General features: G+C 42.8%; 1 long non-coding RNA gene across 2 annotated transcripts; it reads left to right on the top strand.

The window, feature by feature from the left end:
* Positions 1-16,864: 16,864 nt before the first annotated feature.
* On the top strand, positions 16,865-17,337 carry LOC118236681. 2 transcript variants are annotated; one of them, XR_004767073.1, is made up of 3 exons: positions 16,865-16,881; positions 17,125-17,188; positions 17,319-17,337. It is a non-coding gene; the product is annotated as an uncharacterized LOC118236681 (long non-coding RNA). The 2 variants fall into 2 exon arrangements; XR_004767069.1 differs by lacking the exon at positions 16,865-16,881 and having other exon boundaries at positions 17,010-17,188.
* Positions 17,338-18,317: the final 980 nt, after the last annotated feature.

Raw genomic sequence — 18,317 nt, 5'->3', positions numbered from 1 at the left:
GGCCTAAAAGGAAGGGAGACAATCCTGTCGGGGAAGATCGTAATCGACTTCCCACCGTGCACATACTATGTGCGCTGTGTGTAGACAGACAAGGAAGATCGTAATCGACTTCCCACCGTGCACATACTATGTGCGCTGTGTGTAGACAGACAAGGAAGATCGCAATCGACTTCCCCACGTTGCACATACTCTGTGCTCTGTGTGTAGCTAAACAGGCTGGGTAAGAACTCTTTTACTCTGTATTTATGTTTTTAACCCTTATAATTGATTTTGAATATTGAAGATAACAACCTACCTGCCTGTTAAATAAATTCTTCTTATTTTTAACTTGCGTGGTCTTCATGACTCTAATCCATTTTATCTTCTTTTCAGCCGAAATTCCGCTTAAATACTCAGGGGGACAATTATGACTAGGACCTACTGATCAGGGGTCTAGTACAGCAAACGTCTTTAGTGGGGTTTTCAAGTTAGATAGGCGACCACGATCTGCCCGCTAAGGGATTGGTGGTATTGGTTCTGGTGTTTTTGGTTTAAGAGGACCCATGGGCGTGGTACGCCGGTTCTTGTCAAATTCGCCTTAAGGAGCCAGATAGATACACACCGTCCTGGGCTCATAACTATCGATGCACTATCCATGTAAACCAGGCATGGAAGGCATGTATTATGGTGGTCAGCCTCCTACCCTCTGAATTCTTCACCGAACTGAGATTTAACAATAGTGCTAAACCCGGGAGCATATATTGAGGAATGATGGCACAAGATAGAGTCGAGTGTAACCACTCCCAAGTTCCACGTATAGTTAAACCCAAATTTTAAATTATCATGTAATATGGAGTCAGATTAACACGAGAGTAAAACCTAGTAACTGTAGTCATGGATATATTTGATGTGTTGTTCCGCGCATTTGTGAATATTCTGATGCTCCCATTGGAATATTGACAGTCCGGCGACAGATCAGATATATCTCTGATGACAGCATAGCCCCGTTTGCGAACGGAGAGTAACCAGAATGCTACTGATCCGTTTCAGGCCAGTTTTAAGCGGGGTATGAAGCAACGCCTTCATATCTAACCCGTGGCAACGGAACCAGTGCATTCTTAATTATAATTGTGCCCTGTTCTTACGAACAGAGGAAAAATAACTAACATCTCCGGTTTTGAATCGCACCAGCCAAGGGAGAACACGCGGTGCCTTCCCCTCCAGCTACAAACCCTCATTGGTCTAGCTGTGAGGTGTTTACACTTTAATATCTCAATAATAGCAGGGATTTTTGGCGTTTTATACAGCTTCTGGTTAAACTATATGCACTTCCAGTTTAGCCACACCCACTTCCAGTTTTTTTATCCAAATACAAATCATTTTACACCCCTAATAGAAGACCTGTACTGATTTCACAGAGTAGTCCATGTTGAGTGAGTCAGAAGATCAGTGCTTTTGTAAATTTTGCTCAAGCAGACAACAAATGCATTGAACAGAGAAATGAGAAATGCAAATGCTAAGGTCAAAAGGAAATGGGACCCATTTTGACTTAAATCATCTCCATGAAGATGAACAAAACATAGTCAAGAGAATGCTGTATGATGACTCAGATTTCTTTGTGCAGGATGATGGTTAGTATCGGCTGCATTCCAAACTTGAAGCTGAAAATAAAATTAAAGGATGACACCCCAGTGCAGAAAAGTTACAACGCCATTTCAAAATCCTTGTACAGAGAGGTGAAAGAGTATGTACAAAACCTCTTGGACACAAGCTTCTCCTGTAGTTCATGTGCAAAAAATAGATTTATGTTTGCGCCTCTGCGTGGATTTATGCTAACTAAACCCCAAAACAATACCTGAAAGACACCCTCTACAACGGATACTAGATCTCTTAAACAATCTTTGGGGTTACTCATGGTTTTAGATTCTCGACCAAGGCAGTGGCTACCATCAGGGTTTGGTAGAAGAAAGCTCAAGACAAGTTACTGCTTTTAACACCCCCTGGGGATTGTAGGAGTGGGTCCATATCCCATTTGGCTTAACTAATTGATGGGTTTGGAGTTTTTCACCTCTGGAAGTAGTTAGGCCTGTGTGTATTGATCTCTGATTTACTGTAACGGGTGAAGCCTGGTCATTAGGGCCTGGGTTGTAAATTGTATTGTCCAGAGGTCAGGGGGAGTGAGGGGACAGACCTCTACCCTCTCTGAGTGGACATTGAGGTGCCATAGAGTATCAGGTAACTCTAATGGTATAGGTTGTTTATGTACAAAACAGATGTCACTAGGGAACAAGAGATAGGCCCTCGCAGATAGGATGGACATCCGTACCCAGTCAAGGCTCCAGAGGATATTTAAACCAGGCTAGAAGACCTCTCAAGTGGGCAATCTGCAATAGGTTTGGGGCCTATCATTATTATGCACCCACTTTCACTGTATATACTGACAACTCCCCGCTGACTTATGTTCTCAGCACAGCAAGACTTAACACATTTGGTCACCGTTGGGTTGAAGAGTCAGCAGACTTCCATTTCAACATGAAGTACAGGCCAGGGCAGATGAATGCAGATGCTGACGAGCTGTCTCATTACCCAGTCAAGCTCCAGTACCATCAGGGCGAATACACTGAAGCCGTTACTACAGACATCACCTCTTTGGCGGGAAATCAAAGCAGCCTGAGATGTAGCTGTTTTACTGCACGTTTCATAGATGACACTACCAGGAAATGTGTCTAGTCACACCCAAGGACATCAGGGCAGCTATAATGTTCTGTGCAAGGACCCAAACGCAGACCAGGGAAATCCAAAAAACGTTGTCTTTATTCAGTCCAAAGTTCAAAGCCAGGTAATCAGAGATAGGACGGTACAAAATCGAGTTTCCAAAAGAATAGTGGTAAATGGGCAAAAAATCAAAAACCAGGAGATCAGATAGGCAAAGGTACAAAGGAACAGGCAAAAGAGAAGTCAAAACAAAGCGAAGGTCAAACCAGAAAGCAATCAAACAAAAGGGGCAGGCAAACTCAAAGTCGTACGGAACTGGCGTCTCAGGAATCTTGATAAACAAAGGCTTACAAAACATCAGCATGGTGAATATGATCAACGTTCTGACAAGGCGCTGGTGGAAAAGACTGACATTTATACACTGGGGAAGGTAACAATCAAGGAGGGGTTACGTGAGTGAGGGCGGAGTAACAAACAACATCCAGGTGAAGAACATTAGGATAACTAATTAAATGACAGGGGACTGACAAAACGCGGACTGGAATCACATAGACAACAATGATAACAGACGGCCTGGGTTTAACAGGTAAAACACGTGCAGAGAGAGAGGTGCAGTTAGAGCAAGAGACAGGTGCAGGCAATTGCAGAACTCAGCGTTAGGGCAGACTAGAAAGAAAAGGGGCAGAGCTACAGCGCAGCATGGAAAAGGGGAGAATGGTTAATGTATTAGTATAGTGATTTAAATTATCAAAAACCCAAAACTAGTGTTTGTTAATCCATTAGTAATATTAACATGTTAGTATATTAATGAGGTTAGTACTTTACAATCTATAAGTTAGTAAGGATTAGTAGAAATTAGTAAAACTAGATATAAGCAGGAAGTAAGTAAAACGATACTGGTGTATCGTTTCCTGTCTGTTCTGGCCCTACGATGGTGGAATGACCTCCCTGTGGAGGTCAGAACAGCTGAGACACTGACCCATTTCAAACGATGACTGAAGACTCACCTCTTCAGGCTGCACCTCTCCCCATCCCTCCCTACCCCCCTGTAAATGACTGTAAGCTTAGGGTTGTAACTAGGCAGCTGTTTCGTAGGTGACTTAGGTGCATTAACTGTCTTAACTACTGCTTGTATTTTTTCCATAGATTGCGTTGTTGCCGTTCTCGTTGTGTTAGTGTTAATCAGTTTAACCTTCAGGGTCCAAGTTGAACTATGCGGTTGTTCCCTGCACTTGGACCGGTACTTCTCTCTAGGGGTTTCGTCATACTTGTTCCTGGTTATGGTTATACACTTTATTGTACGTCGCTCTGGATAAGAGCGTCTGCCAAATGCCTGTAATGTAATGTAATGTGTAAACACCTCACAGCTAGACCAATGAGGGTTTGTAGCTGGAGGGGAAGGCACCGCGTGTTTTCCCTTGGCTGGTGTGATTCAAAACCGGAGATGTTAGTTATTTTTCCTCTGTTCGTAAGAACAGGGCACAATTATACTTAAGAATGCACTGGTTCCATCGCCGCGGGTCAGATATGAAGGCGCTGCTTCATATCCCGCTTAAGACTGGCCTGAAACGGACCAGTAGCATTCTGGTTACTCTCCGTTCGCAAACGGGGCTATGCTGTCATCAGAGATATATCTGATATGTCGCCGGACTGTCAATATTCCAATGGGAGCATCAGAATATTCACAAATGCGCGGAACAATACATCAAATATATCCATGACCACAGCAAGAAAGCGTAACAGTTACTAGGTTTTACCCTCATGATAATCTGACTCCATATTAAATGATAATTTAAAATTTGGGTTTAACTATACGTGGAACTTGGGAGTGGTTACACTCGACTCTATCTTGTGCCATCATTCCTCAATATATGCTCCCGGGTTTAGCACTATTGTTAAATCTCAGTTCGGTGAAGAATCCAGAGGGTAGGAGGCTGACCACCATAATACATGCCTTCCTTGCATGGATAGTGCATAGATAGTTATGAGCCCAGGACGGTGCGTATCTATCAGGCTCCTTCAGGCAAATTTGACAAGAACCGGCGTATAACGCCCATGGGTCCTCTTAAGCCAAAACACCAGAATACCACCAATCCCATTAGCGGGCAGATCGTGGTCGCCTATCTAACTTGAAGACCTCACTAAAGACGTTCGCTGTACTAGACCCCTGATCAGTAGGTCCTAGTCATAATTGTCCCGCTGAGTATTTAATCGGAATTTCGGCTGAAAAGAAGATAAAATGGATTAGAGTCATGCAGACCACGCAAGTTAAAAATAAGAAGAATTTATTTTAACAGGCAGGTAGGTCATTAGCTTCAAATTCAAAATCAGTTATAAGGTTTAAAAACATAAATACAGAGTAAAAAGTTCTTACCCAGCCTGTCTAGCTACACACATTACACAGAGTATGTGCAACGTGGGGAAGTCGTTTACGATCTTCCTTGTGCATCTACACACAGAGCACGGAGTATGTGCAATGTGGGAAGTCGGTTACGATCTTCCTCGATTGCTTTGTCTCCCTTCCTTTAAAGCCAAATCCCGCGTTTGGTCCAGACGGCATTGCCATAAATTAACCTGGCCGAGTCATAAATCTCGAATTTCGGCCCCCACCATTTGGAAGCTTCTGTTAAAACAATTAGTGGGGAAATGGGGAAAAGGAGATGATTACCATTCCATTGTGGTAGTTTTTCCCTGAGTTTCCCTTCCCTTTCCCTTTTGATGTTTTTTAAAATTCTATTTGGTATGAAACATATTTCATTCAATTGATTGAATTATCTTGAATACGTCCATACCAAACATGTCAAGTGGATGTAATATTATGGTGCAGTTGTCATGAAAATACCCTTTTGTTTAACCATTTTACATGCAATCCATGTTATTATTACATAAGGCATAATACAATAATACAATGAAAACATGTGCATGGTTTGTACGGTTTTCCGGGGTTTGTAAATAGGATAAACAGATGGTTTAAAGTCCAGATCCAGAAAAGAAAGAAAAAGTGTAATGGCAGAGGGGCCCACATAAGGGCACTGTGGTACTGTCCCGCGCAGTTTCCCCACCATTTGGCCAGACATTTCACCCTTTATGACCCCAAAACACACACACCCACAACCACAGACAAAGAGACTAGTTCCCCTTATCTTAGTTGTGTCCAGATGGCAACATTCCAGAGAGCCAACGGCTTGCTCATCCAGAGGAAGTCCGAGTAACTTATTGTTTTAGCACACGGCTCTGGGTTCTTTGAAGTCCAGTGATGAGTCTCAGCCTGCAGGTTCATGCAAATGCCAGCCTTTCTGGGTCCCAGTTTGACTTCCCTCTTACACTGGAAAGAAGGGGGGAAACCACGAAAACCCGGAACCACCCGAATAGTGAAATCACGCAAATACAGGGGAGTGAAGCAGCTCAGGGACACAGACACAGAGACGGCACTGGGGAGACAAGTGACCGGGAGAATGAAAATACTGGGACGGAGGATGTGAAAAATAATAAACTTACAGAAACATAAAATAAACACTAACAGCAAACAGATACTAATACAGACTACAACAGGCAGCCCAGTACAACGACACTTCTGTCAAGGAAGTGATAACTCTGAAAAGGAAAGGATGGAATCCCATGCGAGGGAGAAAAGACAAATGGGACAAGCAATGAGGAGACTGGTACATGAATGGAACAAACACACCAGATGAAGTAACACTCTACAGACAGGCAGGGTAGCACAAACAGCTAGTCTTACCCAGCAAACTGAAACCATGTGTTCTTAAAAACTGACACGATGATATGGGACATGTCGGAGCAGACAAAGTCATCCACTTGATCAGGGAAAGATTTTATTGGCCATTTATGCAATGCAAGGTTGTAGACAATGTAATTAGAAAATGATTATTTATCAAACAGAAGCATCCATGTGTAGGCCTACAAAAGACATAAACTACAAAGCCCATATGTCCACCTCAGTGACTCACTTGACCACGCCCCTACTACAGCTCTCCTGTAACAGTATTGGCTTACTATTCGAAATGTGCAGCCTTGAATAAAACGGAGGTTGCCGTTGTTTCGCTTCGTTTTTTCTTTCCTATTTCTCTCCTTCCCACTCCAATCTTGCTTCCATTGTCCTCTCCCTGGACTCGCCACCCTTCTCCCGTCTCCCTCTCGTGTGAGTCCACACGCACTGAACAGTTTGCAAGGCCTGCAACGGAGCCAGGCCCGAATATCCTTGGCTACCGGCTGTGAGAGTAACGAGATGCCCGAAGTGCTATGATTAGAGGTGGTCGAAGAACCAGAGAGCCACGCACGACCGACGCATCCTGAGGAGCGAGTCCCAAGAAGCAAGCGACTAGCGGAGGATCTGGTTGCGTGTTTTGGAAGAGAAAGGGCGACCAGCTTCCCCTTTCCACCACAACCTCCACAGTCTTTGCACTGGAACCCAGGAAACATTTTTCTAACAACGAACCCAAAGCAAAGGACACTCAAGTAAGGCTGTAACTCTGGGCTTATTATGATTAGAGACGGACCGAATGTAGCCACATTTATGATTGGATGTACATAACTGACTGTTATTGTGTTTTAATGATAAATGTAAATGTTCCGTTTGTTCGGTTAGCTCTAAGCCATCCACTGCGCTGTGTTAGTTTTAATATATGTCACGCACAGAACATATCTTGCATGTGATCTATTTGAATTACTAACTGGTCATAACACGGCATGTTGATCTAAAACATACACCGATATCCATATATTCAATTACCCTGTTTTTGTTTGGTACGCTTCATACGCCATTGTTTCTCACTAGCTTTATCTAGATTCAAAAACCCCTCCATTCATACTCCATCTTGTTCCTTTGTTCTCCGTGAACACGTGTCCGCTGTACACAACCCCCACCTAGGAGAACATCCAACATTCCTCACTCACATACTCACATGCACACATACACACACTCAACACCTACACACACGTGTGCTCATAGTTTGTTATACATCATTGTAGAGAATTGTGCTTTGCCTTTTCAGTACTTTGTGTTTAATAAACTTCATTATATTTCCACGGTTGTCTGCATTTATATTGCCCTTGCATTGAATTGAGTCAGCCGCTGCTAATCCAAAGAACTTAATGAATACCTTCACCCCTTAGAATTAGCTGAATGATATTATGATTTGGTTAAGACTGACTATAATGTGTCATTTTAATAATAATTAATTTAATTATTAATTTGAATTGCTAATTTATAGTCTGTATAATTATGATTATTACATGCTGGCGCCACCTGTGAGGATATTGATGTATATCTTCTACAGTTTGGTGCCCCACTATGAGAAGTAGCGGCATGTCCCCTACACGTGTCCCAGATAAAGCGCCAATGGGTCTCATCACCTTTGAGCTTTTATCTGTCGAATACCTCCATCTTGAACCTAGTAAATGGGCCTACGAGTACATTCTTGTACTCATCGATCACTTTACATGCTTTGCACAGATGTATCTGAAGAAAAATAAATCAGGGAAAACTGCAGCCAAAAAAATATTCCAAGCTTTAATCCCTCACTTTGGGTACCCTGAGAAACTACATCACCATCAGGGGTGCGAGTTTGAAAATAGTCTCTGCCAGAGACTTCAACAGCTGGCTGGAATATCGCACCCGTAAGGGGCAGGACAACCCCTTCCCATCTGCAGGGATACCCAGAAGAGAGAACGAATCGAACCCTGCTGCAGATGTTCCATACTCTGCAGGAGTAGAAAAGACCGAGTGGAAAGATCACCTATCAAACGTAGTGCACACATAGAACAGTACAAGACATGAAGCAACAGGATACTGGCCATTCTTTCTAATTTATGGAAGAGCCCCTCACTTACTAACTTTCTTTTTAATTTCAAGATAAAATAGGAGACTGACAAAACAAAAATTTGCACAGAAGTGGGCAACAAAGGGAGCATACCAAATAGCTTCAGAGACCAATCAGAAATCCTCAGCTAAGCGGAAGAAGTATTGTGATAAAGGTGTGATAGGTGTTTCCCTCAGCCAGGAGATAGGGTACTTGTTAGAAACCTTTCAAAGAAGGATGGCCCTGGAAAACTCTGGGCCTATTGCGAAAATAGAGTAAATTGTGTTGTGAGGTGGGTTGGGGATGCAGCTGGCCCTGTGTACAAAGTCCTGAGACTGGAGATAAAAACCATTCATGCGTTGCATCGCAACCTTCTGTTATATGTCAGTGACTTACCTCTCGAGGAAGACATTCAATCTAAGCCTGTGTCTAGTCTTCCTGGTCTTTTTGTGGAATTGAAGAATCGCAGAGTAAAATTATGGCAGTTTGAAAAAGCAAAAGGGACGATTACTAGAATTAACCTGTTATTTTACCCTGACAAAAAGTGCGGAAGTGCAGAATTTTTTCCAGTTTGCTTTTACTGTATTCCCGATTACGAGGGTAAATTATGCAGAACTACCGCATACGTCACATAACTGTGTCAAGCGTTTCGAGTCAATTATAACTGGCTAACAAAGAAAATCCGAATGAAAATATTCAGCAACCGAATTAAATCGTTTGAATGTTTTGGTACGTAATATGCTGTCCCAGCACGAATGCTTAATATTTTATAAAACAGACTTAATGCTAAAGCAAGAAAAGAACAGAAGAACACACGTTATAATCCTCAACCTTAATTTCTCATCTGTAGACGTTGGCAGGCTATAACCAAAAGTAGGCTACTGCGCCACATAACATAAAAGTTTGAATTCAAGTTATTATTTTGAAAATAATAAATCGGCTTGCGGCTGCAGCTTTTTAAAAATGGCGGTTGAAATAAAATGCTGTGAGTACTCGACCAATCAGAAATGTTCAGCGCTTGCGCCCCACCCCAAAAGTTCCGGTACTTTTGGAAAGTACTACCCCCCGAGCAGGGACTTTTTTGGGGGTAAAATAAAGACCCCGGAACTTAGACCCTGGTCCCTGCGGTGGAAACACACTGAGTTCCTCAAAAGGTTCCTAGTTCCTGGGGAAAGTTCCTGCGGTGGAAACGCGGCTTAAGTCACTCGTAAGGTTAAGAGCGCTGGCAAGAGTTCCAGCCTGGGAGATGAGTGCACTTTGAGGGACATGAAATGGCAGCAGAATCTGAGTGTGGAGGGTTGGGAAATTGCCTCGTAGTCAGCTGAATGAAAACCAGGCATCCCCTTTTTAATTTATAAACTAAAAGAATAGGATCGATTTTAAGGTTTTGCTCCTGACTATTGAAGCTATACATGGACTTGCACCAGTGTACATAACTAACCTGCTTTTATGATATAAGCCCACAAGGGCACTCTATTCTCAAGATGCAGGCTACAATATTTAAATTTAGATTAAAAACACTCCTTCATGCTCAGGCTTATAATCAGTTATAGTCTGGAGACGAGGTGGGAGAAGCCTGTAGCTATATAATATTGTGGGGTGGCATCCTTTCCTTACTGTCAATCAGCCCAGTGACCCCACTTTACATAGGCTGGCTCTTGATATGGTATGGTTGTCTCCCTCTCATGACTGCATGTTTTTTCAGTCCCTGTCCTAGTAGCTATGTAGCCATAGATTACTTCTGGTGGGGCCACTTTGTAATACCCATTTTGCGTCCCTGTTACTTTATACTCCATGTTGTTCTACTGCACATTCCATATTGGCCTTCTAAATTTTCTTCTTCATGCTGCCAGCTTTCTTTCATCTCCACTTTCACCCTGCCCACTTTCATTGCCTCCTGCTGCTCCTCACCATAGCCACCTGGCCCCCGCCTATCATCAGAGCCACCACCTTAGAATTGTCATCTAGCTGCCACTAATCTGATCAATGTGTACATTGACTGACTGACCATGTTGGTCACAAAGCTACACCCTGAGCCGACCAGAGAAGGATTGGTTCCCCCCTTGAGACTAGTTCCTTCAAAGGTTTCTTCCTATCTGTTTCTGGAAGTTTTTCCTTACCACTGTTGCCTTAAGCTTGCTCATGTAGGGGTTTAGGCCAGGGTTGTCTGCGAAGCATATTGTGACAATTGTTTGTAAAATGTGCTATATAATTTTTTGATTTGATTCGATTTAAAGCGGATGTACTTCATGCTATCACTAATAGCAATGCTATATGTAGCCTGACCAGTGGGTAGTGTTCACACTCTGGATCATTGGAAAAGTGTCAGCCTCAGGGCCAGTTTGTGGCCAAAGCAGAATAAAATGTGGGCCAGAGCTGACTACACACCCTAACTGTGTCTGTTTCTTGGTTCTTGGAGAGTGGTTTGTACCTTGTACCTTGTTCTCCTCGGCCTGACCCCAGTAACACAAGCATTTATACTTCCATCGCCCACTTAACCCCTTTGTGCAAGCCCCCTAGTGGCCAGGACACTGGTATCCTGAGATTGCTAAACTCAGATTTTCAGTGGTCCTGCAATAAAACTAAGTGGAGACAACAAGCTCTGTATTCTAGCTTTATTAGAAGACGATACAGGACAACTATGTTAAAATACAGGACAACTATGTTAAATATGGAGTTTCTAAGTGCCTTAGAAACTGGACATTAGCTTCTATCTTGGAGTTTATAAAAATATTCTTTCACCAAGATTTCATATCCCGTCATAGCAACATAAAGCCAAAAACACCCCGACGGTATACCAGTGCAGCAGTGAAAAACACTGTTCTCTGAATAGTAAAATAAACAACGAATCCTTGTGCAATAGTACCATGTCATTCTAATATCAATATCTTCAGCTAAATATGGAATAAATATACCACCTTACCATTTTATATGTAGAGATGTCCCTTTCAAGAGTGAGTGGTCATATGTTTCCTTGTACAGTCAGTTATATACACCCATTTGTGATGCCTGGGTACCTTTCCGAGACAGCTGTGGGTAAAACCACACATGCTGTTTACAGCGTTGTTGCCCTCTTTAGTACATTCTGGCTTGACTGACAGTTACGTTATCCAGTAGGAGACAGTGTAAGCTTTCCAACGATGTATAACATGTATAATATTACTTTTGGAGTAGTATTTTGTAGCCCAGCATAACCAAAAGTTTTGTCTCATCATTGCTGCAGTATGCATTCAGTCTCTGGAAAAAAAAAAAATAGACATGCACCCAGCGAGACATAATCATTGTCATTTTTTGGAAGATATTATTCTTGAGAACCCCTGAGCATGGGTAAGGCATGTGTTGCTGATAAACCTTGCTGATATTGTTTTCTGGAGTAAGTTAGAAGTGAGAAAATCAGCATTGAATCTCTGGAGGAGGATGCCTATGAACACTGATAAGATTTCACCCTTCATATGCAAGTATTACTACTCAAAATATTTCGGTTATACACATTGCTTGAAATGAGTGTGTCTAAGTCGGTTAGCGCTATTTTAGGTTATTTTGCACTGTAGTGTAAGCGTTCGTTGGTAGATCAGTCATGTTTATGTTTCATTTGACGTTATTTGGCGTGAAGCTGGAACCTCGGCAAAATTTTTCCGAAGTTTGGATATTGTTTTCATGCCATCCCATCCGCATGCATGAAAACGTTATATACTGTACAGTACAGAACAGCATATGAGAGTTAATGATTACACATTTAGGTACATGTACCATTGTGTGTCGCAATGTTTTTGCATTATTTTTCAATGTGATATCAATGTTTCATCTTAACCCATCATAAAAGGCAAATTTATACACTTTATAATAAACAAAAAATATGTATTCATTTTTGGAGAAATTTTGAATATGTTTTTGGACCCCAAGATATCAGCCCCTGTACTGATGGAAAGACTGTAATTCCCACTTGAAAATGGTGCAAAAATAAGTTTCTTGAATTTAACTAAATGAATTTCCCTTGTGGACAATAAAGAACATCTATCTACCTATCTATCTATCTAAACAGTTTATGTGTAATGAAATACATGATTATGTTGTGACTTATAGCAATGCATAATTTAGAAACTTTGGATAGATCTGGAAACACTTCGCAAATATACGTCTTTGATGACGCCGTTATTTCTGTTCATTAATATGTAGTTACACAAACCACTAAGAGGATACAATGGGAAGCTCCTGCCCCTCCCTCAGCCTAGTAAACTTGAGCAACCCATCAACGAATTTGCTCGTTGTGTGAACACAGGGTAGGATGGCATGATATATTTACTAAATTGTGTCGAAATTTTAGGATATGCGCTAAGGATTTTAGGTCTTAGAGCTTAGTTTCCTTTGTCAGAAATGTTTGTCAGAACATTGTACCTGCACTGTGCAAGTACATAATATGGGCTACAACATGCAGCAGGCAAATTCTACAGGGAATCTTCAACTAGGTTTTTATAGGCCTATGTGTGACATCTGCAACCATGATGCATGTAGCCTATTTGTCTTTGTTTTTTTAGTACTTTACAGCTCCATTAACAGTCATCAAATAATTTTTTCCCCAACGACCTGAGTTAACAGTCACACTTGTCGTGAAATGGTAGTTTTATTTGTCCAGAATTCTCTATGCATGGCAGCCACTGCACATCAGAATGTTTGGCACATGTCAGCACATCTGTTTCATATCCAGACTGGGTTCATGCATGTGGGTGTGGTGCAAAACCTGCCGGTACCTGTCCTGGTGGGGCGGGATTGTTCCGTATTCGACAGGTATTGGAGGGAGGCTCCAGCGAACACCAAGCCAAAGGCGGGGCGAAATGTCCAGAAGAGGCGTGCCAAGAGACAAGAGGGTGATGCCCAACCAGCATGTGCAGGCCTCTCTGGGGAAGACATGGCCAGGACGACCAACTCTGCTGCAGAGGTGAGAGGACAAAAACCCGCCCCTGAGACCACCACCACCACCGCCACCGCATCAGAAGCCGTGACGAAGGCCCCGCCCGCCCTGGAAGAGGTGGGTTCGGGAGAGACCTTCTCTGAGTTTTCCCAACACCAGAGGGGCCAGACCGGAGACCCCAGCCGCTTCGGAATGGCACAGCTACAGGACCCCAACCTGACTCAGGCATGGCGTGATGTCCAGGAGATCAAGGGGCAGCTGCAGACGGGGGTGAGTGAAACTACCAATCCACACTTTATGGTTGAACAGGGGTTACCGTATCGGGTCTATAAGACAAATAAAGAGATCTATAAACAGCTGTTGGTCCCCAAGTCTCATATCTCAAAGGTCTTGTATCTCACCCACTCCCACCTCCTGGGGGCGCACCTGGGAGCAGAGAAAACATATGAACGCATTCTCTCACGGTTCTACTGGCCTGGCGTGAAGAGAGCCGTCGAGGAGTACTGCCGCCACTGTGCTGAATGTCAACTCCACAGCCCCAAGGCAAGCTACAAGAACCCACTAATTCCTCTGACTATCCTAGAGACCCCCTTCAACCACATTGCGATAGACATCGTGGGACCTCTCCCTAGGTCCAGCCGAGGTCACAAATATATCCTGGTCATCCTGGATTATGCCACCCGGTTTCCAGAAGCCATTCCATTGCGGACTGCCACTGGGAAGGTGGTGGCAAGGGAACTGTTTCTACTGTTCAGCCGGGTGGGTATTGCAGCGAAAATACTCACTGACCAGGGATCCTGTTTTATGTCCACAGTAATGAAGGCGATGTGTCACCTGTTGAAGGTAAAACAGCTGAGGATCTCAGTCTATCACCTGCAGACTGACGGCTTGGTAGAGAGGTTCAACCGCACCCTGAAGCAGATGATGATCAAGATGATTGAGACAGACGGTAACGACTGGGATCAACTGCTACCGTACTTACTGTTCTCCATTCATGAGGTCCCCCAGGGTTCCACGGGATTTTCCCCTTTCAAACTGTTGTACGGACGGCGACCTCGAGGAATGCTGGACCTGGCTAAAGAGACCTGGGAGCAGCAACCCTCACCGCATAGCACGGTCATCGAACACGTGGAGCAGATGCACCAACGGACGGCTCGTATCTGGCCCATGGTCCGGGAGCATATGCAGCAGGCACAGCTAGCCCAGGCCCGGGTATACAACTGCTGAGCCCAGGTGAGAGAGTTCAAGCCGGGTGACAGGGTGATAGTTTTAGTCCCCACGCATGATTGAAAATTCCTGGCTAAATGGCACGAACCATACAAAGTTGGCCCAGTTCTCTCGACAACTTCGTATGAAGCGTAGGCCACTGGCTGCCATGCTGTGTCATGCTGCTGCAGTAGTACTGCTCCAAGTCCATACTGAGATGAGTCAGCTGAAATCCTAGCTCTCTTCTCTGGGTCAAAGAACTTAACCCTCTGGGGTCGGGAGCTCCGCCGGTGGAGCTCGACAAGATGAAATGAACTTTCGTTTCTATTTGGATGCTTAACTTCACGAGCTGTTATCATACAGACGCAACAAAAACATTGACAGAAACCTTAGAATTGTGGCTTTCCAATGCGCCCATTCGCAAATAATATGAATTGTTTTAAAAGTTTTAAATTTGATGAATTAGACCATGTATGCTTCGTTAGTCCTTACTCATTACTATGTGAATTTCGCTCTGCATGAAGTCCGCCCAAATCGCATTCACATGTTAACGACATTATAATTACTCTCCATAGAAGGGGACTAGGGGAGGGGCGATGCGAGATCCATATGAGAAATGCCAAGCCTGCGAAAGCGGGATAGAATGTCAAAGCATATAGCTTTTGAGGTAAACATTTTTTAATTTTGTAAAATGGCACGGATGACTGGACTTGACGTGCTTCATGCCTTGTTGGAGAGCGATGATGAAGACGCAAACAACTCATCAGGTCCGGTCCGCTCGGACACTGATGAAGAGCGGTGTCATTTCAAACAGCGAACTGATCCAGCTGAGGATCAACTTCATGAGTGAGTATATTTCTTTTGATCATATTGGTAAATATGTGTACTGTATTGCAACGTATCTCTGTGTTTGTAGGAATATCCAGCAATATGCGCATTTGTAAATTCCCACTCTACAAACTATTCAAACTATTGCATCTCAAATTTATAGGCTATAGGCTCTCTGCGTCTGGTTGTGTTAGAAGTAGCAGGTAGACTATATTTTTTTCGATCATGGTAATGAATAGCCCATGCCTGGCGTGTAGTGGCGTGGCTAGGATTCTAAAACTTAGTATCCTCGCACAATCGATATTAGCATACTGTATGTAAGTTCGGGAAATAGCAATAAAATAACCACTTTGCTAAACAGACATAGCCTACTTCAGATTGAGGCATTGTTATTGATGAGTAGCGTGTAGTTGAGTTGGAATATCAATGTTTATTTAGTTTAGCTAATGTTGTTTCGTTGATAGCTTACATTATTTGTACGTGTGCTGTATTACATTCTCTGTGTGTTTGTAGGAAAATTCACTAATATGCGCGCTTGTAAATTCCCACACTACGAACGATTCTAACCATTGCATCTCAAAATTATAGGCTACCTCTCTGCGTCTGGTTGTATTTGTTTGGTTTTTTGTTTGTATATGATGTAACTATGTCACATTTCCTAAGTTTTGTTTTCATTAGTTAGTGGTTTGTCCCTTTTTTGTAAAGCACATTTAATTTTCACCTGTTGAAAAAAATGTGCTATATAAATAAAGTTTGATTTGATGTCACATTTCCTAACAATTTTGTTTTTATTATATTTACAGAGATGCTGATCAGGAAACACGGCCTAGTTCACCACTAGCTAAGAGGCCACGCAGGCGTCGCAAGAGTACACCAGTCTCATCTCATCTTCCATGCATATAGTTTACTTCAATAAATGTTCCAAAATCAAAAGATGTCTTTGTTTCTATCTTCTAAATGGCTCATTGAGTCTTTGTCTTAGTGGTGGGGAGGCATGTGGCCAGGTGTGAATAGCCTACTTAGCTGGCAGGTCCTCCTACCCAATGCATATTCATTACAGACAGGCCATTTGCCCTCCCATTCTCACCTGGTGTTGAAAAATAGTAGTCACAACACTAACCCTTAGCAATTTATTTTATATTTCTCATTGAATTTGCTAAAATATTTTGTCATCTTTTGATACCCAAGACCTTGATGAACACATTTCAGTGATCCAAAAACTTCGATACTATTGTTTAGTGTGTTTTATTACAACATTCTTGTGCATGTGTAACATGGTTAATAATGATTACACTTGCCAGCGTACCAGAGGTGTATGTATGTATCTTGGGTCTAGTGTTCTGTCACTTTAAAATACTTGTGTAGTTGCCTTTAAGGGAATGACGCATGTTACGTTCTTCCCAGTTTAACTTGTCCATGCAAGCGGTAGGTCACGTTATAACATTGTGCCAATTATTTTAAGAGATTGTTCATATTTGTTCACAATTATATCGTTATATCAATGCATATGTACCTAAATGAGTTTAGATATGGACAAAGGCTTTTGTATATCCACTATATCTGTTCTACGAACTGCGACGAACGGCATGTAGGCTATGTTGCTAGCTAAGTTAGCCACTTACCAGGCCACGTGTGTGTGTGGTAACATGAGTGTTTCTACATTTTTAGATCACCATTGCTGAAGATACATGTTGAGAACAGTCCAGTGATCGCACTGTTTGTCTATTATCAGGTACATATGTATGCTGTAATTGATATTGTTGGTTATATTGCCCAGTTTAACTTGCCCATGCAAGCGATCACCATTGCTGAAGATACATGTTGAGAACAGTCCAGTGATCGCACTGTTTGTCTATTATCAGAATAAATCAGCTCAACTGGGAATCCTGGTTTGTGGTGCTTTTACACAACACAACGCAAGATCACGCCTGTTACACATGTTCAAAACTACTGTTTACAGTTTGTGTGTTTTTAGAGCAATTTACAATCCACATATGATTATGACCTACTTACTGCTGCCATATTATTGTAGCTGAGTTTGTGCTGAAAACAGAGATATGGAACACTTTGGAATCACTGCATATAAAGTTGATGAAATTTACACAAATGTCAGAGCATGGCATAATCACCCGTGTGCCTCAGTTTACCCTCAGACCCCAGAGGGTTAAGCACTGGCTCCTCTGTGATTAGTCTTTTCAGGGCGTGGAAACTTTCCTCCTGCTCATGGGACCACACCCATTCATTTTTCTGCTCCAGAAGCCATCTGAGTGGTGCTGACTGGGTGGAAAATATAGGGATAAACTTAGCCAGGTAAGTTACCATGCCTAAGAAACGCCTCACCTCCTCTTTGTTCCGGGGGCGCTCCATGTTCACTATTGCGGAAGTCTTTCTGCGGTCTAGCTTCACTCCCTCAGCAGAAACGACGTCGTTGACAAAGGTAAATCTGTTCACCCCAAATTCACATTTGTATTTGTTCAATTTCAGGTTTACATTTGTTGTCATATCCAGTACTTGTCTTAGCTGGGTGTCGTGTTCCTCTTTAGTGGACCCCCAAATGATGATGTCATCCATCATGGCTTCAACTCCTGGTATGTGCTCGAAGATCATGTGCATTGTTTTGTGGTAGACCTCTGGTGCAGACAGGATACCATACGGCAGGTGAAGAAAGCAGTATCGCCCCTCTGGAGTATTAAAAGTGCACAGTCTTGAGCTGGCCTTGTCAAGCTTCATTTGCCAAAAACCCGATGATGCATCGAGCTTGCTGAACCACTTGGTGCCTGCAAACTGTGACATGATCTCTTCTCTGGTGGGCAACTTGAAATTCTGTCTTTTAATTGCCTTATTCAAATCTCTTGGGTCTA

The sequence above is a fragment of the Anguilla anguilla genome, chromosome 1, assembly GCF_013347855.1.
Source record: "Anguilla anguilla isolate fAngAng1 chromosome 1, fAngAng1.pri, whole genome shotgun sequence".
In the NCBI taxonomy this organism is placed as follows: Eukaryota; Metazoa; Chordata; class Actinopteri; order Anguilliformes; family Anguillidae; genus Anguilla; species Anguilla anguilla.
Note: the sequence above shows the minus strand (reverse complement) of the source record. Positions and strands in the feature narration are given on the sequence as shown.